The sequence below is a fragment of the Panicum virgatum genome, chromosome 2N (assembly GCF_016808335.1).
Source record: "Panicum virgatum strain AP13 chromosome 2N, P.virgatum_v5, whole genome shotgun sequence".
Classification (NCBI taxonomy): domain Eukaryota; kingdom Viridiplantae; phylum Streptophyta; class Magnoliopsida; order Poales; family Poaceae; genus Panicum; species Panicum virgatum.
This window is the reverse complement of record NC_053146.1, coordinates 44707202-44730676: the sequence shown is the minus strand read 5'-3', so window position 1 is coordinate 44730676 and position 23475 is coordinate 44707202.

Sequence of the window (23475 nt, the reverse complement as noted above, 5' to 3'; positions counted from 1 at the left end):
TTTTAGAGCATGTGTTAGAATATTTAATAGATAAAAGAGGACGTAAAATAATTATAATTATTAGTTATAATTTTTATTTTTATATTAATTCTAATTAGCCCGTGCGGGAGCACGGGTTGATAGGCTAGTTGTTTGTAATTTTGGTGATTGACTAACAATTCATTGAGACTAATAGTTTTGTCCAGATATACTTTTGTAGATATTTATGAGTTCCAAGAGTGCAGTGGAAGCCATCCAAATAATCAAGAAAGAAAGGATCCGCGAAGAAATGAAGTCAAAACAAGCGCAAAACATCAGCGATGCAATTGACTGAACCACCACTCGATGAAGGATCGAATCAATCAGTAATCAAGTGCCGCATCGGCAAAAGCCACTGGAATGATCGATTCATTCGGTCATGCAAATCAAAGGTACCACCGAATTAGTCGGTGGCACTATGAAGCCGAAGGTTGTCTCTAGAATGACTAACTCACACGGTCACCACCACCAAATCAGTCGATGGTTGTCGAATGAAGAAGAATGGTTCTGGAATGATTGATTCATTCGGTCATATCCGTTAGAGCACCACCGAATCATTCGGTGAGGCTCATGAGCTTGGGAGTCAGCCACCCAACAACTATCTGGCACAGTAGGACCATTTCATTCGGTTGGGGCATTAGGAAGGGACCGAATTAGTCGGTCAAGGCAAATTTTCTACCCATTGGAGCAACGGCTAGATTCTTTGGTTGAGGCTATAAATATCCCTCCACCTAGTCATTTGAAGAGTGCTAGTGCTTGGGGAAGTTGTAGACTTGTGTTCCACATATATTCAAGTGCTCTATCCACCAAAGTGCTCAAGAGAAGATTAAGGCAATTAGCAAAAGTCTTAGAGCTAGATTAGTGCTAGTTTAGGCCTCTTCGTGCTTTGCTTTGGGTATCAGCCTAGTGTTAGGCAAGGTTTGCACACCTCTTTGCTATTGGTGCTTGCATGCACCAAGAGTTGTAAATCCTGGGCATGTAAGTCTTGCGAGACCTCCAACGGAGTTTGTGGGGAGACCGCCGGTGCTTGAGAGGTAGGAGAGGCCCTTTGTCCTTAAGAGATCTAACACTACATATGCATGCACCCCCCCCCCCACCCCCAAGCCAAAAAAGTAGCATATGAAAATTACTCCATATTATTATCAATATTATGAGGTATTCACAAAGCATACACACATCGAAAATATATAGGAAAGCTCGATTTGCTTTCACACAATTGTGTCCACCGATCACAAACAGAATAATTCCAGCTCTACATTTGACAAGTTTCTTTGTAATTTATTAGATCATTTTAGAGTACATAAAATTCAAGTATGAAGTAATTTTAATAATTATATAGAAATACATTTACATTCTCAAAAGGTTATACTACTATAACTACGATGAAAAATTGGTACTGCAGTGTGTTGCACCCGACAGTTCTGTCTGATTTCACTTGTCAGTAGCTAGGGGAGACCCTTATTTAATTTTTATAGAAATTTTATTTAATTCAAGTCTATTTTTAATTAGCTCCAAAACGAGAAGTTGAATCTAGAGTTTCTTAATGCTATCAGGTGCTCTAACCACCAGGCCCTTTTACAATTTATGGTCATAAATTTCTTTTATGACATAAGAGTATTTGATTATATTCATGTTACTCTTGTTTATATTTACAAAGCTTATTCTATTACAGAAAATTGTAACTAGAAGCAAGTATTTTTATTCAGACAATATAATGTCATCTTCATGTCAGAAAATTATATATAAATAGAATAATTATTGGTCAAAGTCTTGTCCCAACAAAAAAAACTATGGCTTGTAAAGACGAATTTGGGAGAGTAATATCATTTTTTAACAGAGTAATATCATTTCACATGACATGAGAACTCTATATATCCTGAAGCGTCCCCTCATAAGAGAAGACTTAAAAGTGATACAATATCAGTCCCAGCGTCCCAGGAGGCTGATAACACTTTTATTACATCAGATGGTACATCACCGTACAACTCTACGCGTAAGTGGGCAGTGAAGCGCCACTATCGCGAGGATAACAACTAACACCCACACAACGATATTAACTACGAAGAGGGGGTCATCAGAGTCTTGCGCCATACGGAACTTCCTGCGGGTGACCCTATCCACAGGCAAGGTTGGGTGCAGGACGAAACCTCTACTCAACGTCTTCGGGAACGAAGTCTGGATCTTCCTCTGTAAAAATTAAGAATGGGGTGAGTACAAACGTACCCAGCAAATCCAACCACACCCACGGAGGGGGTATAAACTCAACGTCTTCGGGAACGAAGTCTGGATCTTCCTCTGTAAAAATTAAGAATGGGGTGAGTACAAACATACTCAGCAAATCCAACCACACCCACGGATGGGGTATAAACAGAATATAATGCAAAGGATAAACCAAGGATAAGGCTAGGGTTTAATTTACGGAAAGCTAATTTTTATGCAGGGGTTTATTTGAAAGAGAGGGGTTTCCAAAAGCCGTTATCTTGCACTGAGTAACACGTAGGGTTGATCCATATAGGATCCCAGTTTTAAATTGCTACCGGACTCCTCATCCGCCGTAGCACACGGCACAGCTGTCGGACACTTTTCCAAAACAACTCACGCCAACCCATCCATTCCCAAAAGAAACACTAGTTGTGTGACCAAACCGTAACTCGCCCAGTACCGTGGGCACGGCTATTCGAATAGGTTTTACACTCTGCAGAGGTGTGCAACTTTACCCACAAGTGGGGTACCACAGCACGATCACCTTAGTGTCGGTGCAGATCCCAATAAAGCTATTATCCACATTAGCTAGATTTGACTAGCCACCACGGGATCCACCAAGGGGCCATTGACCTATCTCTGAGGTTTAACCGGGGCATAAGTCGTACAGAGCTTATCCCTTTTCCTTGATCACCCGTTGCTCTCAGCTCTCCTGATGGCTATCAGACTAACTAGTGGGGTTTATGCTAAGCCATTACCCATACAACGGTCGAGTGGTTTGCACGATAGAGGAGTTAGGCAAGATGACACACCAACTCGGTCCTTAATTGTGACAAGATGGATATCTCCCTTCCTTGCTTAACCACACAGGTACAAGCACACCAATCGGCAAATCACACAGAAATGAAATCCATCCTGTCTAAACTCATCTTTCGAAAATTCCACATTTTCCCTTCCCACACACACATACACATTTTCTTTTTATAAAACAAGTTGTACCGTGTTTAAGGTCCTAAGCGTTCTAGCAGCGATTAACGTCCAAACAAAACACATTCAGACATTAATCTAGGTGGTCAAGGAATGATTATAACAAATCAAGTGGTGGCTATCCAACCATATTTTCAGTAGTCAAAACATATGCAGTTTAGCAAATCAGGCCAATAGGTTGTGTTTATAAAACTGGGACAAAGCATGCATTAAAGGATGAGATTGAACTTGCCGTTCTCAAATCCTTCCGGGAAGTCCTGATCGATGTACTGTCCTTCGGGATCGGGGTCGCGGAACTGGTCCTCGTTCACTTGCTGCTCGTCGACGGGTTCTCTCTCGTCCACACTGAGATCTACGACGTATACAAACAAACACACAATCAAGAAAAAGAAATAAAGATTTTATCGTTGAGCTCGAATCGATAACAATTAAGATATGGAGATAGGAGTAATATTTTTGGGCGGTTTTCTAATGACATGGCCAAAACTATGGTAGGAATGGCGTGGTAAAGTTTCAGGTCGATCGGAGATTGTTTGGCGCATGAAATGATAGGTTACAGGGAGGTTTTAGGGGTTAAACCGGGATCATGGGCCAATTTGTAAATATTTATGAGAGAACAAGGGCTTGATTGTAATTTTCAAAAAGTATCGGGTTACTCTGAAAAGGGCAGGGACATAATAAAAATTTATGTTTATACAGTGGAGGGTTTATTTGTGAATAAAATAAAGGGCAGGGATTCTTTTGCAAAAAGACAAAAGAGTGGAAGGGCTCTTTATTAAAAATGAGAGAGTGCAGCGGGGTATGGGCATATTGGCCCTCCTCTTCTTCCTTTCCCCGCTGAGAAACAGGGGAGAGAGGGTGGCTCGCCAGCGGCAGCCTGGGCCGGCGGCTCGGGACGCGATGGCAGCCATGGAGTGGGGGAAAGAGAGAGGGAGGCTCATGGGGTCGATTCCCCCCCCCCCCTCGATTTCAGGGAAGGATGCCTGCAGGGAGGGGAGCCATGGCGGCGGGCGGCAGCAGGCGGCGGCGGGTGGCGCTGTTGCGGGGCTCGACGGCAGCCCGGAGCTGGGGGAAAAGGGGAAGGGGACATTGGGGATTCTATTGTGCCTCTTACCTTGGGCAGAGGTGGCGCAAAGAGGCGGCTCCGCGGTGGCCGGCGAGGCTCAACGGCTATGGTGGGTGGTGGCGGCGTTGGGAGCTTGGGAAGGAGGCGGGCGGTGGCGGTGCGAGTTGTGGTGGCGGTGGCCGGCCGGCGGGCTTGGCGGAGCGCCTTTAATGGTGCTCGGCCGGTTGCGCGTGTCGTGGAGCGGCGTGCGGGCGGCAAGGCCAGCACAGGGTGATGGGATGGCTCGGGCAGGTGTGAGCGGGGCAGGCGGCTCTGTGCCTGACGCGGAAGACACGGCGAGCAGGGGCGCGTGGTCCACGTGGGAGCAGTGCGCGCGCGGGCGGCCGGCGGTGATGGCGGGGCGTTGTGCGCGGCTGGCTTGATGACGGGCGACATGGAGAGTAGGGGCGCGCGTGGAACGCGTGCTGCGGCGCGTGGATAGGCTGTGGCGAGCGACGCAGCGCGCGGCACGGCGGGTGAGCGGGTGTTGCGGCGTGCACGGCTCGGTGCGCCAGGGCGCTGCGAGCGCGTGCGTGCGCAGCAGCGGCTCGCGGTGCGCGAGTAGAGGGAGGCAGCGGCGGTGCGCCTGCGCGCGCGTGTGCACGGCCCAGGGGGGTGCTCGGCGCGGCTGGGTGCTCGGGCCAGGGGGGCGTGCGCGGGCTGGGCGCGCTTGGCGCGCCGCGCGTGCGGGAGAGGGGAGAAGCAGGAAGAAGGAGAAGGAAGGAGGAGGGAAAAGAAAAAGAAAAAGGGGAAAGAAAATGAAGAAAAAGAAAAGGGAGAGAGAGAGAGCACGCCGGCGGGATTCGCGGTCGGCGGTCGCGCGTGGGCGACAGGCAGCAGAGCGGCACGGAATGGGACGGCGGCGGCGAAAAAGAGGGAGGGGTACGGTCGGCGGAAAAAGGAGAAGAAAAGATGGAACGACGATTGGGACGACAAATAATTCTGGGAAGAAATTAAGGTTTAGGGTTAATTGAGCTCAACGATGAAAAAGTTTTGAAAAATATTTTAGCGCGCGATTTAATTTGGTGAATTTTTGGGATGTTACATATCCTTATGTACAATAGTATCCAAGTGAAATTGAATTATAAAAGGGAAATTGATCTCTTTTTCGAATAAGAGGTAGTATTTAGCTTCCACATAGAAAAGAAAAGAAAAGGACAACACAGGAGATATTCGTAGGATGATAGCTAAGATCGGAGAGGTACATACTTAGTGCATTGCAAATCGCAATGGCAAAAATTAGGTGGCAAGATGCGCTTCTAATCGTGACAAGACACCAAAAGGTTTTCTTCCGACCCACATACACATGAAAGATCAAAAGCACCAATTTTATTGCGAGACCGATCAAATTAGTGCCAAATTTATTGCAAGCCAGCCTGGTGAAGAGTGGACGAAACCCATGACCGTCACATGTGCATTCTCCTTTGGACTTTTAAAAAACGCGGGGGCTAGATATAACGATGCATAGTTCAGAACCCTATTCTGTTGGAGTTTCTAAAGTTTGCACAAGGCCATCGGTTTCCATAGTATATGGTGTCATATATCTATGGGGGAAAAAAATCTTATCTAGCTACCCGTTAAAAATTGAGCAAATCTAAAATTGAACGATGCTATTGTTCATTTATTAATTTGAAATACTGACAATTAAAGGTAAAGACCAATCCTAGCTCAGTTAATGGGAGATCTATATAGGTCTGTAGCCAGTACTTAAATTGTGTTCTTTTCGACTCGAATGTTGGTGTCTATTTTCTGTCCAGGAATAAATTACACCCTTGTGAAAGAACTTTTCAAGGAACTTGGCAACTGCTCAAATGAGCCTCATTGCATAATATTTGAATCATGGTGTTTCCTTGGAAAATTAAGAGTTAGTTAATATTCAAAGTAATTAGCAGTTTTTGGGTCCAAAACCCTCTACCATAATGAAATTTGTGTTCTATAATTATAATGGTTCTTTTAACACAAACCCACAACCACTCCTTCCTCTTGGAAACACGGATCGGGAGTGATGCTTGGGACATCAACATGATGATCCAAAATGCAATTGTGACTGCTAATTTCTACTTATATTAATCCCCAAACCATCCTACTTACTATTACTAATTGGAGGCTCCTTTTGAAGACTCACGTGAAACCACCTAGGATCATAGGTGGATACTCTAAAAATAGAGAAATTATAGAAGTTCTCACAAAAATCGGAAACATTCGGTCATCAATCCAACAACTCTAATTATAATAGTCATTTGACCTGTTATCTTTTCTAATAAATTACCCACCTCTACCATTATAAAAATAGAATAAAGTAACCCCCTAAATATGTATCTAAATTACCCACCTCTTTCATCATAAAAATATATAAAATAACCCCCTAATCTTCATGTAAATTACCCACCTATGTGATTATAAAAATATGCAAATAACCTCCTAAATTTGCATATAAATTATTTAATTATATCATTATTAATAGTTAAAGTAACTCCTGAATCTAAATCTAAATTATATAATTATAAAAAAATATTATAGTGCACCAATATAAACTTCTAAATTTATATATATATATATATATATATATATATATGTGTGTGTGTGTGTGTGTTAGAATATTTAATATATAAAAGAGGGCGTGAGATATATAGTTATAATTATTCGCTATAAGTTTTATTTTTATATTAGTTCTAATTAGCTCATGCGGAAGCATGGGTTGATAGGCTAAGGCTAGTAGCAACAAATTGTAAGATATGATTTTTTTTAGAAAATCTACTTATACATACATCTGTAAATGGTTTACTACCCCAAAGTACAGAAAATAAGTGATGGCCAAAAAATTTTATATGTTAGCTATGCACGCCACCCAAAACATATCTCTCTCTTTTGAGCGGAGGGAGTAAGCATGCATATTGCAGTAATTTGTTTTTATAAATAAAAAGAGTATTCTCCAAAGAGTGGTATGGCGTGTACTCCACAAATTACTGTGCAAGGCACAGAATATTGTACTAGCACACAGACCACGCAGGGACTGACGACTCAGACGGCTACTTTGGTCAGCAACGGTATTAATACAGAATGGAGGCAGGTAATAGTGACCCGCTGTATGTTCAATTTCCATTTGACTTTTCAATCAATAAGCAGCAGGAAAGCACCATTTATCGACCGGAGAAGGACGAAACTTTTGTATAATTTTTAAATTTTAAGTATTTTTTATGTCTCTGTACGCCATTGATGATTGTGCGCATCATTATTATGTCCCTGTTGGTGAGCTTATAGCCGAACCTAAGTTGTCATGGACCATAGAGGTGGGCGATAGACCTAAAAAGCTGAATAACTGAGCTTAGAGTACTAAGCTTGATGCTCTAAAAAACTGAATGACTTTCAATCTAATCCAAATTTCAAGTAAGCTTGAGCTCATCGGCTCAACAATCTGGAGGAAGTCTAGAGATAAACTGAGCTTGAATCGAGCCAAGGCAAAACAGTGAGCGGAGCTCAGTACGTAGCTCGTAAGCCTTAACCTTTCCTAGCATGTTTTCCAGACTTCGTTTAAAATTTAGGAAATGATAAAGAATTTCGCATGGGTCACTCCAGCCTCGCTCTTTTTTCCAGAAAGTATACAGGTCCACAAATATATATACTTTGATAAATAAAAAGTTACAAAAACAAACATGCAAGCAAGTAGGTTTTGAAGTTCCCACTTTTGCAAGTCATTTTCTTGCAGTCTACTCGGTACGACAAACACAAATACACAATCGATCAAGAAATCCAAGTGAAAGTACCGTTAGTCCCCTAGTAGCTACTGTTGACAACCAAAATTGGCACCAACCGGTCTGACCGAGCGGTTTGACCGGTCGAGGCACTGTGGCCTGTCCGGCAGGGACCGACCGATATGACCGGTAGGTCCGACCGGTCCAGGTAGAGTCCAACTACAACTAGGGTTTTTCATAGATTTAGATCTGTAAATAGGATTTCTTGCAGGATAAGTCCACCCCACCCTATAAATATAAATGGTCACGGCCGATTAGGGAATCCAATCGAACAAAATCAATAAAACTCTACTTTTTATCCTCTTCTCCAAACCCTAGCTTTTCCAATCCCCTCTGCTGTTCTTCCTTCGTCTCCGCGACATTTGAAGACGTTCTAGGTAGCCTGCCGATCCTAGAACAACCCTACGTGCGCCTACCCTGATGGGGTCCCTTCCGGGTTTGCGTTCGTCGGCCGTCGCCGATTCTTACCGGCGACCGGTCTGACCAGTCCCTTAGACTGGTCTGACCGCTCCACGCAGGAAGAGCTGCATCGAGCTCTTTTTTGCGCCGCACGATCTAGTGTGTTCGTGTGTTGACCGAGATTTACGTCAACATACTTTTTGGCGACTCCGCTGGAGAAGAAAGATCTTGGTTAGCAAAACCGATCTAATCTACTCTAAAGAAGATGGGCTCCAACGCAGAAATCGACAAGGAGAACATCATCCCTTCGACATTGAAGCATCTTCCGGAAGACGTCCGTCTGCTACTGGAGGAGCGCAAGAAGAAGCGCGATGAAGAAGATCTACAAGCGGCGCTTGCGATCATCAAGGTCGATCAACGCGGCAAGGTCACCAAGATCAAAGAGATCGACTTCGCTTCCATCTCCACAGATGCATCTACTGAGGTAACACCTGCTGCAACTGCTCCACCTTCTGGTGTTACTATGGAACAAATTCAGAAATTGCTAGCTGAGCGTGATGTTTATTGGGTTAATTGGCTTAGCTCTAAGGAAAGGGAATCGGCTGGTAAGAAACCAGAAACAGACGATGAACCTCCATCTGTTTCTACTTCTGAATTTTATGTTCCTCAACCATCGGCAGCATCTCCTGTGAGTCAATCTCAATATGGGATGCCGATGAATTATCTCAGTGGTCAAACTGTGACACCTACATACACTGACCCCATTATGAGTATTCCTGGTTCAGCCAACATTAGCCAAACAAACGAGATTGTTCAGTACACACCACCAGAAATCTCCAGGAACTCAGTGCCACACATCAATCTTATCTCCAACGAGATGTTCGACCGATATGTACAGTGTTGGCAAAACCGGCAGAGACCGGTCAGACCGGTATACCAGTCCGGTCAGACCGGTTCCCCCCAACCGGTCCGACCGGTCGTACAGACCGATCCGACCGGTCCATCCGGTCAGTATGTTCCAAACCAGCGTGAGGTATCTACATCCACACAGCCAAATTCTTCGAGTAATTTCGATAAAATGCTTACTGATTATAAGAATGATTTGGCTAATTTGCTTAGAGAAAGTTTTGGAGTGGATGTTAAAAGCAAAACCCGCACATATCGAAAGCCGTATCCTACTTTGTTTGATTCGGTTGCATACCCTGCTGGTTTTAGGTTGTCTGGGTTTGTTAAATTTAGTGGGGAAGATACTAGAAGTACTTTTGAGCATATTAGTCAGTATCTTGCCCAATTAGAATCTGGTTCAATAAACAAATTGAAAGTATGTTTATTTTCTTTATCTCTAACTGGAACCGTTTTCTCATGGTTTTCATATTTGGCACCTAATTCTATTGGCTCATAGGAACAATTAGAGCAGAAGTTCCTATGAGCACTTTTTCTGTGGGCATGATGAGCTTAAATTGTCTCACTTGACATCGGTTAGACAATTGCGTGATGAATCTGTCAATGATTACATAAGACGATTCCGCGATACAAAAAACAGATGCTTTAGTGTGAATATTGCAGAAAAAGATCTAGCCTGATTTGGCTTTTAATGGCTTGCGCTCTTACATCAAAGAAAGATTAGAGGGCTATGATTTCTTTACCGTTACTCAGGTGCATCAAAGAGCTTTGGCTATAGAAAGCCGAAGCAAAGAGCCTCAAGAGTCTCATAGACATCATCGTTCTAGTGTGCATACTATAGAATGCAATTCAGATTGTTCGGACGATGAGTCTAAAGATGTATATGCTGCTGAGTTTGTTTGGCCATCTCAAGCCAAACCATTATTACTTGTTCTGCTCTTAAGCCGATTCACAAAAATCGGCAGGATGAAAAATTTACTTTTGATGTATCCAAGTGCGAAAGAATATTTGATTAGTTATATAGGATTGGATACGTCAAGATGTCAAATACTTTACCGCCGCTTGAAGAATTGAAGCGGCGAGCATATTGCAAATTTCATAATACTTTCTCGCATGCCTACTAATGATTGCAATGTGTTACGTAGACAAATTCAATCGGCCATTAATAAATGACGATTGGTTATTCCTAATATGCAAATTGATCAGAATCTTTCCCGGTGCATATGTTGGAATTGAATAATCCCAAAGTATTAGTTCGGCCAAGTCAAGCCGAATCGACAAAAGGAAAAAATATAGTTATTGGTGATGAAAGACCTGAAAAAAAAGCTGACATTACAGACCTCTCAAGGCGCAAAAATACTCGGGGGGCAAGACAAGAAGAAGAAGGCCGACAACAAGTCGACCGGTCTGACCGGCCATAACGGCGATCTGACTGGTTCGACCGGTCTGACCGGTCATGGGACCGGTCTGACCGTTGCGCCCAGTAAATCTGGGAACTCCTCCAAAATCAAGACAAGGCCGAGTTTTAAGGAACTCTTGGCCAAATATGAGAAGGAAGGGAGTGCTCAGAGACAGAAGGGGCGACCAAGCGAAGTCAAGGATACGGGATCATCGTCAAGACATCAAGAGCAATCGAGTCAAGGTAATTATACTTCATCTAGTGGATCGATTGATTGCTCCATGGTATTGCTGGTATCCTTACTTTTATACACATATGGATTATAGTAGGATGCATATGCAATATTATATTCAATATCCTCCTATGTATCCAAATCATGCATTACTACAAAGATCGATTGTTGCTAGCAATAATCTGGTCAAGCAAGATGTTGATTGCAGCAAAGAGAATGAGAAGAGCAAGGAGCAAGATTCAAAGTATTTACAGCCGAGGTGGTGTCCCTCAGGCTTGTCTCATACTCAGAAGCGAAGGCTGCAACGTATGCGCAAGAAGGAGGCAATGGAACAACAAGTGGAGGCCTGTGCCAAAGACGTCAGCGCAATGAAGAAGGTGTGGCGGCCCAAACAAGTTGTTTCAACATCGACTTGAGCAAAACATGGCCGATAATTGTTTATCGTCTTTAGTACAAAAAATAGCCAATGTAGTGTTAATCATCGCCCTTAGACAATTTTGACTTAGAAGAATGTTTTTTGGCAAGCAAGCTTTACCAAAAAACAGGGGGGCATACGTTGACAGCCAAAATTGGCACCAACCAGTCTGACCGGTCTGACCAGTCGAGCCACTGTGGCCTGTCCGGCAGGGACCGACCGATCTGACTGGTAGGTCCGACCGGTCTGACCGGTCCAGGTAGAGTCCAAGTACAACTAGGGATTTTTCATAGATTTAGATCTGTAAACAGGATTTCTTGCGGGATAAGTCCACCCCACCCTATAAATATAAAGGGTCACGACCGATTAGGGAATCCAATCGAACAAAATCAATACAAACTCTACTTTTTATCCTCTTCTCCAAACCCTAGCTTTCCAATCCCCTCTGCTATTCTTCCTTCGTCTCCGCGACATTTGAAGGCGTTCTAGGTGGCCTGCCGATCCTAGAACAACCCTACGTGCGCCTACCCTGACGGGGTCCCTCCCGGGTTTGTGTTCGTCAGCCGTCGCCGATTCTTACCGACGACCGGTCTGACCGGTCCCTTAGACCGATCTGACCGCTCCACGCAGGAAGAGCTGCATCGAGCTCTTTTTCACGCCGCATGATCTAGTGCGTTCGTGTGTTGACCGATATTTGCATCAACAGCTACTCCCTCCATCCCTAAATAATTGCACATCTAGAGTTTGAAATTTGTCCCACAAAAAAGTGTTACTTTGGCTCAACTACTATAAAAGACAAGAGTTTCTAGAGTCTTCTTACAAAAGAGACAAGACAATGTCTAGATCTTTCTCATAAAAGATAAATGGTATTTTTGTAATTTCACATTGTGCATTGGTTTGGGTGTTTGGTCTTACAATTGCATTTATTTTGGTACGGATGGAGTACTCCCTACTTCTTGTTTGTTTAAAAACTGATGTGCGACGAGGTTGTTACACGTAAAGCTCGGTTCAGTGAGACCATTAATTGTGATTTTCGAACCTGATGTGTTCATCACCCTGGGCACTTTGCTTGCTACCTAGACCATTTAGTGAATTGCCCACGTTACGTATTCATACGAAGCTAGCTAATTCACATTAAGTGTACCAGTTGACTCTGCTAGAAGGACATCGGTTTATCTATGGAAACTTGAGGAGGCATGTGCATTTTGTTTTCTTTTCATTGCTGAGCTTTGCTGCTCTTTTCCGCAATGCAACTAAGCGTATTCACTACTTATGCAGAAAAAGACACTTAATCCTATTACCTTGAATGCCTTTTTAATTATTAGTACTTTCACGATCAATATATGTTAACCATTTTCGAGTATCAATCATTATTTGACTTCATGCATGGCATTGTTCTTTTTCTGTTTTGTTAACAAAGCCCGTGTTCAGTTTCAAAATTCAAAATTCCAAAAAAAAAATTCGGCACCCGCATGGAGACTTAAATTTAGACGAAATAAAAAACGCATTACGACTGCTGTCTGTAAATGGCGAGACGAATCTAATGAACCTAATTAGGCTGTAATCAGACGCTAAATTGCTACAGTAATACTACAGTAAACAACATCTAATGACGAATTAATTATGCTCGTTAGATTCGTCTCGCGATTTACAGACGAGTTCTGTAATTATTTTTATGATTAGTCTATGTTTAGTACTTCAAATGTAGAAAGATGCCTTTTCAAAATTTTTACAACGCGCAACCAAACGGGGCCAAAGTTCCGATAAAAATTAGTAAGATTATTGATACCTAATGATTGCGCTGTCCGGATGGCAAGCAACCAAGTGGGACGGTGGGAGCCTAGCTCGCACGATGGGGGCCGAACCACATTTACGCATGGAGAGAAAGGGGATGCACTGGGAGCCAGATTCTTGCATGAATAAGAGGAAGTAATAATAGCAACCCAAATGGCATTGATCAAGGCCTCGATAATGGTGTCATCTGAGCCTGATTGCCAGATGAGTTTGCAGATAGAGTGTGATATCTGTAATAGAAAATTCTGATTATAATTAGCAGGTAATTGAAAACAATGGGCCTAATAAAGGGCCATTGGCCCACGGACACGACACGTGGTAAGGTGGACACTATAGACGTGAGCGTGTACTCCGTTGGCAAGGTCCATTGGTTTTCATTTATTATTCTTTTATTATTGTCTGAAATTGTGGACGTCATGTACAATCAATTTGACCATTTATAGCCTGAGCTGACAACCCTGCTCGACAGGCTACCTACATTTCTGATGCATGTATATTGTATACTACTACTACTTGCTTGACACATAGGAGGAGCACCCAGCCTTTGGTGGGAACTCTGCCTGAAGTAGCCAGAAGAGTGTGAAATCTTATACGAGATACTCCCACCATATATCATGTACTAGCTGCTAAATGAAGCTGGCGACGAAACTATATATCATCACTCTCAATCATGGGAAGCTAGCTTCACCTTTTTTGTCCTTGCAAGATCCATGGATCATTCCCCAAGCTCAATTCGCGTGGAGGCATGTAGATGTAGGGCAGGCAGAAGCCAATCCTCTGATCTGAGAGATAACGTTGGCACATGTGAACGTACGCAGACAAGATCACAAATGGCACAAGGCAATGTAGTCAGCATACAGAGGAAACTAACATGTTCGCATGTACACACACACCCCAAAAATAACGACTACAGATCGATCGATGTGTACACAAACAAATAAAGAAGATATGTACGCAGTACACATCGTCACCCGTCTCCAAACCGCTCATCAAAAATTCAAAACGCATACATGTAGCTTGCGAGCTGTAAAGGAAGCAAATTCCACTTGGCTATTCGTCGTCATCTACATATCTCGTCAGACGTCGCCCCTTGAAAGTGGACTCTTGTACTTTGCTACAGCTCTGTTTAGATCCCCAGAATTTGACTTGAAATTCTAAAATTTCCATCACATCGAATTATTAAATGTACTAAAAGACACATGTATGGAGTATGAAATGTAGATAAACAAAATAACTAATTTCATAGTTTAGATGTATATTTCCTGGCGAATCTTTTGAGTCTAGTTACCTCATGGTAAGATAATATTTACCACAAACAAATAAAAAATACTACAGTGCTTTTCAGTTCGGAACCGTGCTAATTTTGCAGAATCTAAACACAGCCTACGAAGAAAGGACAGTCGATCGACGGCAGCCAGCAGGTGCACTGTCAGCAGAGAACGAACTCGTCGCACGCATTTGCTTTTGTCCATCAGCTTCGGTCAGTGGGAGGAAAAAATTCGGCAGGAAGATCGAAGCAAACACAAGGCCCTAACTCTAGTAGCAAAGTTCACATGAAACCGTTCGATCTGAAACAGTTTGGATTTTGAGCAAGAGCGCAACAGAAATCCACTGTGCGTCAAAGCTGCCGAGGGCGGACAGATGCAACTTGTCAAGGGAATTTCAATGGCGACGCTGTCCGACGATGGACTTGCCGACGGCCGAGGATCGATATGTATGGTAGCGAAAAGGACCCGATCATCCGAGCCGTGTCGATCGGCTGTCGCAAGAGCCCAGGTGTGAACCGGGGCCGCCACGGGACGGGACGCGCCGGATTGTCAAGCAAGGCTGCGGCCTGCGGCTCCGATCGGATGTGATGTGATGGCACCTTCAATGCGGCGCGGGCTGACTTGTGCGCGTCACCGAGTCAATGCTGGTGAATGCAACGCCGCTTTTACTGCCGTCCACGTCCTCGCGGTTCATTCGGTTAAGATTCGGCGTCGCGTACCTGTCGAATTTTGAGGTCATCAGGCGTGTATCCGTAAGATTCGGCGCAGGAACTGGTAAGGAAATCGCAAGGATCGACGTGTTCCTCGCGACGATCGGGTGAAGGTTTCGGGAAAATTTATTTATCGCATATGCGATTTCCTGTCACCACATCGCAGAAGAGCCGCCGCCGCACCTGTTCATCTTCTCCGTTGAGGTAAGCAGCGGCCGGAGATTGGGGAGGGGGAGGGGGTGCTCGGGGAGGAGTGGTAGGTGGGGAGATGTGACATCCCGGAAAATTTACCAAATAAAACACATGCTAATTTTTTTCTTTTCAAAATTTCTTTTCATCGTTGAGCTCAAAATCCTCCTAAACCCGAACCACTTTTCCCGGAAAATCTTTTCCTGTGTCCGATTCCCAACCCCGGCTCGTTCCCTGTTCGCCCTCGACTCGTGCATCGCGCCCGACCGCGCTCGCGAGGCCGACCGGGCGCCGCGATCGCGGCGCGAATCTCTCCCTCTCCTTTTTCTCTCTCCCCCCTCCTTTTCCTTTTCTTTTTCCCATTTCCCATTTTCCTTTCTTTTCTTTTCCCCTTTGCCTCTCTCCTTCTCTCTTTCTTCCTTCTTTCCTCTACCGCGCGCACCGGCCCGACCCCCCCCGCTCGCCTGCCCTGCGCGCCACCTCTGCCGCTCCCTGCTCCCGCACGCGTGCGCCCGCCTTGCTTCCCGCTTCCGCGCGGCCGCCTCCCCCTCTGCACGCCCCTGCACGCACTCCTGGCCATGCACCGCGCCGCGCCGAGCCGTCCCGAGTCGTGAGCACGCGCGCACGCGCTCACCACGCTCGCACGCGGCCGCCATCACCGTCGTGCCGCTCGCCGCGACGCCCGCCTGGTGCCAACACGCGCGCACGCGCCACACGACGCGCGCCGCCCGCCGTGCTGCTTGCCGCTGCGGCTCAACACTGGCCGCCCCCGGTCCCGCTCGCCCCGCTCCCAGGCCCGCCCGCGCTCGCCAAGCCCCTGTTCCATGTGCACCCGCCGCGCCGCGCGTCGCCAGCAACAGCACCGCCTGCGTCGCTCGCGGCCTGCCCGTGCCGTCGCATCACCCCTGCCCCGCCCTCGCCGGCCGCACCGCGGCGTCCCGACACGAGCAAGCGGCCGGAGCGCCATTACTCCGCCCCGCACCGCCCGCCCGCCGGCCACCGCGGCACTCCGCCCCTCCACCGCCTTACCCGCCCTAAAAAAGGGCCCCCGCACCGCTCCTCCGCACCACAAGCCACCACAGCCACTACCCACCCCCTCCACTGCACGACAGCGCCACCACTCGCCATTGCCGCCGCCGGCCACCGCGGAGCTCCCCTTCCCACTGCCCCTCGGCCCGAATAGAGGTAGGGTTTGGCACCCCCGAGGCCCACTGGTTCTCCTTCCCCTCTCTTTGACCACAGCCGCCCCTCTGGGACACCGGTCCGGGGCCACCGTCGCCCGCTGCCGCCGGCCGTCAAGGCCAGGCTATCCTGGGCCGCCTACGCCCGAGCTGCGGCCGGGGATCGACCCCGCAAGCCCCCCTCTCCCTTTCCCCTCACCCCGGAGCCGCCCCCGAGCCCCTAGCCGCCGGAATCGGCGCCGTCGACGAACGCCGCCACTGCCGACGCCCTGTGCACGCACAGCACCGCCTGCGTCGCTCGCGGCCTGCCCGTGCCGTTGCATCACCCCTGCCCCGCCCTCGCCGGCCGCACCGCCGCGTCCCGACACGAGCAAGCGGCCGGAGCACCATTACTCCGCCCCGAACCGCCCGCCCGCCGGCCACCGCCGCACTCCGCCCCTCCACCGCCTTACCCGCCCTATAAAAGGGCCCCCGCACCGCTCCTCCGCACCACAAGCCACCATAGCCACTGCCCACCCCCTCCACTGCACGACAGCGCCACCGCTCGCCATTGCCGCCGCCGGCCACCGCGGAGCTCCCCTTCCCACTGCCCCTCGGCCCGAATAGAGGTAGGGTTTGGCACCCCCGAGGCCCACTGGTGCTCCTTCCCCTCTCTTTGACCAACGCCGCCCCTCTGGGACACCCGTCCGGGGCCACCGTCGCCCGCTGCCGCCGGCCGTCAAGGCCAGGCCATCCAGGGCCGCCTCCGCCCGAGATGCGGCCGAGGATCGACCCCGCAGGCCTCCCTCTCCCTTTCCCCTCACTCCGGAGCCGCCCCCGAGCCCCTGGCCGCCGGAATCGGCGCCGCCGACGAGCGCCGCCCCCCCTCCCCTGTTTCCCAGCGTGGGGGGAGGAAGAAGACAGGGCATTTTGCCCATAACCCCCTCCCCTCCCTCCTAATTACTTAAGAGCCCTTCCACCCTTTAACATTTTTGCAAATTAAACCCTTCCTTTACTACTTAAGTTCCTCCACTGCACGACAGCGCCAAACGACCTCGGATCTACCTAAAACTTTACCACGCCTCGCATGACATAATTTTGTCCATGCTATTAAGAAACCACCCTAAAATATTACTCCGAACTCCATATCCTAAATATTTCCGATTCGAGCTCAACGATAAAACTTTTATTTCTTTTTCTTGATTGTGTGCTTGTTTGTATGCGTCGTAGACCACGGTGTGAACGAAGGAGAGCCCATTGACGAGCAGTACTGTGAGCCCGCGGACGAGGACCAGTTCCACGACCCCGAGCCCGAAGGACAGTGCTTCGACCAGGACCTCCCCGAAGGCTTCGAAGACGGCAAGTTCAATCCCATCCTTTGATGCATGTTATGTCCTAGTTTTTATAAACACAACCCATTGGCCTGTTTTACAAAGTTGCATATGTTTTGCTTGCATGAAAATATGGTTGGATAGGCCACCCCTTGATTTGTTATAACCATTCCTTGACCACCTAGATTAATGTCTGATTTTCTCTGGACGTTAATCGCTGCTAGAGTGCTTAGGATCTTATATACAATATAACTTTTTTTATAAAGAAAAGGTGTGTGGGGGGGAAGCGATAAAAGTGGATTTTCGAAAGATGAATTTAGACGGGATGGATGGAATTTCGGTGTGATTTGTCATTTGGTGTGCTCGTGCCGGTGTGGCAGGGCAAGGAAGGGAGATATCCATCTTGTCACAGCTAAGGACCGAGTTGGTGTTACATCTCACCTAACTCCACTTTCGTGCAAACCACTCGACCATTGAATGGGCAATGGCTTAGCATAAATCCCACTAGTTAGTCTGATAGCCATCAGGAGAGCTGAGAGCAACGGGTGACTAAGGAAAAGGGATAAGCCCCGTGTGACTTATGCCCCGGTTAAACCTAGGTGAAAGGTCGATGGCCCCTTGGTGCATCCCATGATGGCTAGACAGGTTTAGCTAAGGTGGGTAATGGCTTTGTTGGGAGCCGCACCGACACTAAGGTGATCGTGTTGTGGTACCCCACTTGTGGGTAAAGTTGCACACCTCTGCAGAGTTAAGAATCTATTCGAATAGCTGTGCCCACGGTACTGGGCGAGTTATGGTGTGGTCTCACAACTAGGGTTTACTTTGGGATGGGTTGGCGTGAGTTGTTTCGGAAATGTGTCCGGCAGTTGTGCCATGTGCTACGGCGGATGAGGAATCCGGTAGCAGCTTAAAACCTGGATCCAGTGTGGATCAACCCTTTGTGTTACTCGGTATAAGAAAAACCATTTTTTTAATCCTTTCTTTCAAATGAACCCCTGCATAAAATGTTGCTTTCCGCAAAAGTAAACCTAGCCATATCCTTGAATTAACATGTGCATGATACTCTGTTTAATCCCCCTTCGTGGGTGTGGTTGGACTTGCTGAGTACGTTTGTACTCACCCCACTCTTAATTTTTACAGAAGAAGATCCAGACTTCGTTCCGGACGACGTCGAGTAGGGTACCGTCCTGCACCCAGCCTTGCCTGTGGATTGGGTCACCTGCAGGAGATATCGCATGGCGCAAGACTCTGATGACCTTCTTTTTATATTTAATATCATTGCGTGTGTGTGGATTGTAATCCTCGCGATAGTTGCGCTTCTCTGCTCACTACCGCATAGAGTTGTACGGTAATGAACCATCTAATGTAATAAATGTGTCATCAGCCTCCTGGGACTGATGTTTGTAACACAATTAAGTCTTCTCTTATGAGGGGACGCTTCAGGTGGTATCAGAGCTGTAGGTTGGCCGTAGGACGAGACTCTAGGAGCGAAACCCTTTTTTTCTTGCCCTTTTTCACTAGGACTTTTCTTTCCTTAATCATTTATTCACACAAACACTCACCACTGGTTCTTGCCCTATTCCAGATGGCTGACAATGGATGGATTGGCGGAATCTGCCACGTAGAGCCCGGCCTTCCCAAGTTACTGATACTCAGCCTAGAACGCATTGGAGTTGTGGACCCACCAGAGTTTATCTACCGGGAATACGACTCCAAGGGCACTCTTCGGTGCGATCTGATGATCTTCGTGGGAAAGAGCACCCGCTACCCAGATGTGGACCCTTGGTTCATCTCCACCACTGGTTTCCTCTTCCCGGACACCTATCGAAAAGCCGCCCGTAAAGCCCTGCGACGCCTACGTGTGATCTACAGGCATCACCTTCAACAGGACTCCTATGGAATTTTTCCCGCCGACTGAAGGAAGAGGGCGCACATGGATTGCACGGATGAGAGGACTCGGAAGGGAAGAAGAAGATCTGGAAGATACGGTCTCCCACCTGTCCATCTACCTCACCGGCCTGGATGAGCTCTACCGCGAGCAAGCGGCACAACTGAAGCAACAAGTCCACAGAGCAGAGAAGGCAACCCAAGAGCTGGAAGAACAACGGACAAGAGCCGTGCATGCCGAGTACTCCCTAGCCGCTCTCCAAGTCCAAATGCAAGAATGTGAAGCAGAACTGGAAGAACAACGGACCAGGACCGCATGCGCCGAGAATTCCCTAGCCGCTCTCCAAGCCCGAATGCAAGAGTACGAGGCTCGCAGAGGAATAGGTGGGTGGATAGAGGAAGAAGAAGAAGAAGAAGAACCCATGAAAACACATTGGGATGTAGGCACTCAGACCGAAGAAGAAGAACCCAAAGAAACCCACTGGGATAAAGGTACTCAGACCGAGGATGACGTGATGGATCAGTATCTTCCACCGAAGAAGCGCCCTCTTAGGATCGAGGAAGAATCCCCATGATAGGAGTAGCACCCCAAGCTAGAACCTTTGCCCTAATAATCGTGTAACCATGAAGCTTGTACCCCACCATGTTGCAATAATAAATATCATCTACTCCCTTGTGTACCCCAAATAATTGTGCAAATTTATTCACCCAATCTTTGTTTTCAGATGGCTGAGGAAGGATGGACCAGGGCGATTGCCAAGCTGCACCTGGCTTCCCCAGCCTGTTGATCAACGCCCTGGAAAGCATTGGCGTCACGGAACGCCCAAGGTACTACAGCAGAGAGTACGAGCACCATGGTACTCTCCGTTGCAGGGTGATACTGGTCATCGCCAGGAGTGAACGCCACCCCGACATCCAGCCGTGGCGAGTGACCGCTACGGGATTTAGACACCAAGACACATATCCCTTGGCCGTCAGAAAGGCACTCCGTTACCTGTGCCGGATTTTTGAAGGACACCTCGCTCCCACACCAATGAGGTTCTTTCCGCTGGCCATCAGAACCCCAGTTTGGGAAGCACGCATGAGAAGCCTGGAACGGCGCCGCCACGAAGAGGACCCTCTGTACCAAGTGGCTACCTACCTAGCCGCCTTGGATCAGCTCTTTGACGAGCAAGCCAACATTCTGAGGGAACAGACCTATCGAACCGAGCAAGCAGAGCTCGCGGTGAGACTGCAACAGGTACGAGCAGCCCAAGCCGAAGCAAGAGCCGCAGCCGTGGTCAGCAGTGAAGCAGCTTGCTCAGGAAAGCCTCAGGCAAGCCCGAGACCGGCGTATGCAAGAATGGACCAGAAGTGGGACCCCAGTCCCGGCAATCGGGGAAGACCAAGTTCTACTCGGGACACCCGTCATAGGATGGGGACCACTCGTGATAACTCCACAAGCCCCACCCGAGAACCTTGAAAGGTCTACCGCTGCCGATGAAGGAGAAGCTGCTACACAACCCCTAGCAAATGGAAACCTAGAAGATGGCGAGCGAGGACTACTCGCACACCCCGCCCCAGGAGAAGGCTTGCCCCGCGAGTAGAATGCCCGATGCCACCCTAGTGTTGTACCTCCCAGCCCCACCGGCTTAAGCTGTACCCTTAAGTGTGAACCTGTATCCGAACGTGTAGTACGCGTTTTAGCCTTACCTCGCGTTGTACCCTCCCTTGTTTTAATAAAGTTGTGTGTGCTTGTTGTTTGCTATATTTGTGTGTTTGTTAGTTGTGTGCTTATCGGCAGAAGGTAGATTCTGCCTTTCCAAAAATACGATTTAAACAACTTAAACATCACTTAATCTCAATCTCACAAAAACTCTACCCAATTTACAGATGGCTTCCCGAAGCGTTATGAGGGCCTCCCGCATTCGGAACCCTGCAGTCGCTGACACGGGAGTGCAGCCGAATGGACAGAACCCTCCCAGGATGAACAGGAAGTGAGTCAGAACCGAGGAGAGAATCAAGGAGAAGTGTCACTACCACCACCTCCACCCCTCGGAGACCTGGCACAAATAATCCACAATCAGACCCTCATCCTAGAAACACTGGCCAATGCCCTTGTCAACAGGCAGCCCCGAGAGCAAACCCTGAATGACAAGCTGACGGCTTTTCTGAGGACCAAGCCGCCCACCTTTGCTGGATCTAGCAACCCCTTGGATGCAGATGACTGGCTTCGGGTGATTCAGAGAAAGCTCGAGCCATTCCAGTGCCAGGATCGGGACAAGGTTCTTCTAGCAGCCCACCAACTCACCGGGTCTGCCTTAGCCTGGTGGGAGAATTATTGCACTACTGCCAAGGATGCCTCCACCATCACTTTGGGGAAATTCGTGAAGGAATTCCGCCGATATCATATCCCCTCGGCCACCATGAAGCGCAAGGCAGATGAGTTCTGCGCTCTGCAGCAGGGAAGCATGTCGGTGGAAGAGTACACCCATCAGTTTATGGAGCTGGCTCACTATGCACCAGAAGAAGTGAACGACAACGAGAAAAAGCAGGATATGTTCAAGAAGGGACTAAACCCAAAGCTCAGGACCCTGCTCACCCCTCAGATCTATCCTGATTTCAACACTTTGATGAACAAGGCAATCCTCACAGAGAAGGCCAATGTTGATGAAAGAAAGGATAACAAGCGCAAGTTCCTGGAGAGCAAGTCTCGCCAGCAGGATCGTTTCCAGAAGCCCAGAAGCTTCAGCTACAACGCACCAAGGTTCCAAGCCTCAATGCAGTACAGAACTCAGTCTCAAGTGACAGGACCACGGGCCCCTAACACCCAGCCCAGAAGCCAGAACACCATGAGGGCTCCGCAGAGTAATGCAAGCCAGGTCATCACCAACAACAGCAATGTGAGGGCCTGCTTCAACTGCCGTGAGATGGGACATTTCATCGCCGACTGCCCCTATGCCAAGAACAAGCCGGCTACGTCAGCCTTCTCTAATACAGTGAATGGACCAAGGCCAGTCCTGTCGGGTGCCAACCGAGTGCCCATCCGCAACGACAGCAACGCCAACAACAACAGTCAGCAGATGAGGCAGCCCCAGCAGTCATTTGGACGAGCCCGCGTCAACCATATCAACGCTCAGGAGGCTCAAGGAGCTCATGGCGTAGTGCTCGGTGAGTACCTAGTCATCTCTGCTCTTGCAACAGTGTTATTTGATTTTGGAACATCGCACTCATTTATATCCTCGAGTTTTGTGGAAAAGCACAAAATATCTACAGTACTACTAAAAACACCCCTATTAACCCGGACGCCTGGAAGGTGACATCAAGTGTCAACTAGGTTGTCTACGGGTAAGGATCAATTTAAGTGGGGTAGAATTTTTAGCAGACTTAGTAGTACTAAAGTCCAAGGGAATAGACGTAATCCTTGGAATGGACTGGCTAAGCCGACACAATAGCCTCATAGGTTGTACGGACAAGGTGGTACACCTGACAAACCCGGAAGGAGTACGAGTAACCTGCCATACCCGGGTAAGAGGATCAGACCCGATGGTGTTTAGCATGGAAGCCAAGTCCTTGGAAGAAGTCCCAGTAGTGAATGAATACCCAGATGCCTTTCCTGAGGAACTTCCCAGCATGCCACCAGATAGGGATGTAGAGTTTGTTATTGACCTTGTCCCTGGAACCGCCCCGATAGCCAAGAGACCCTATAGGATGGCAGCCTCTGAGTTAGCAGAATTAAAGAAAC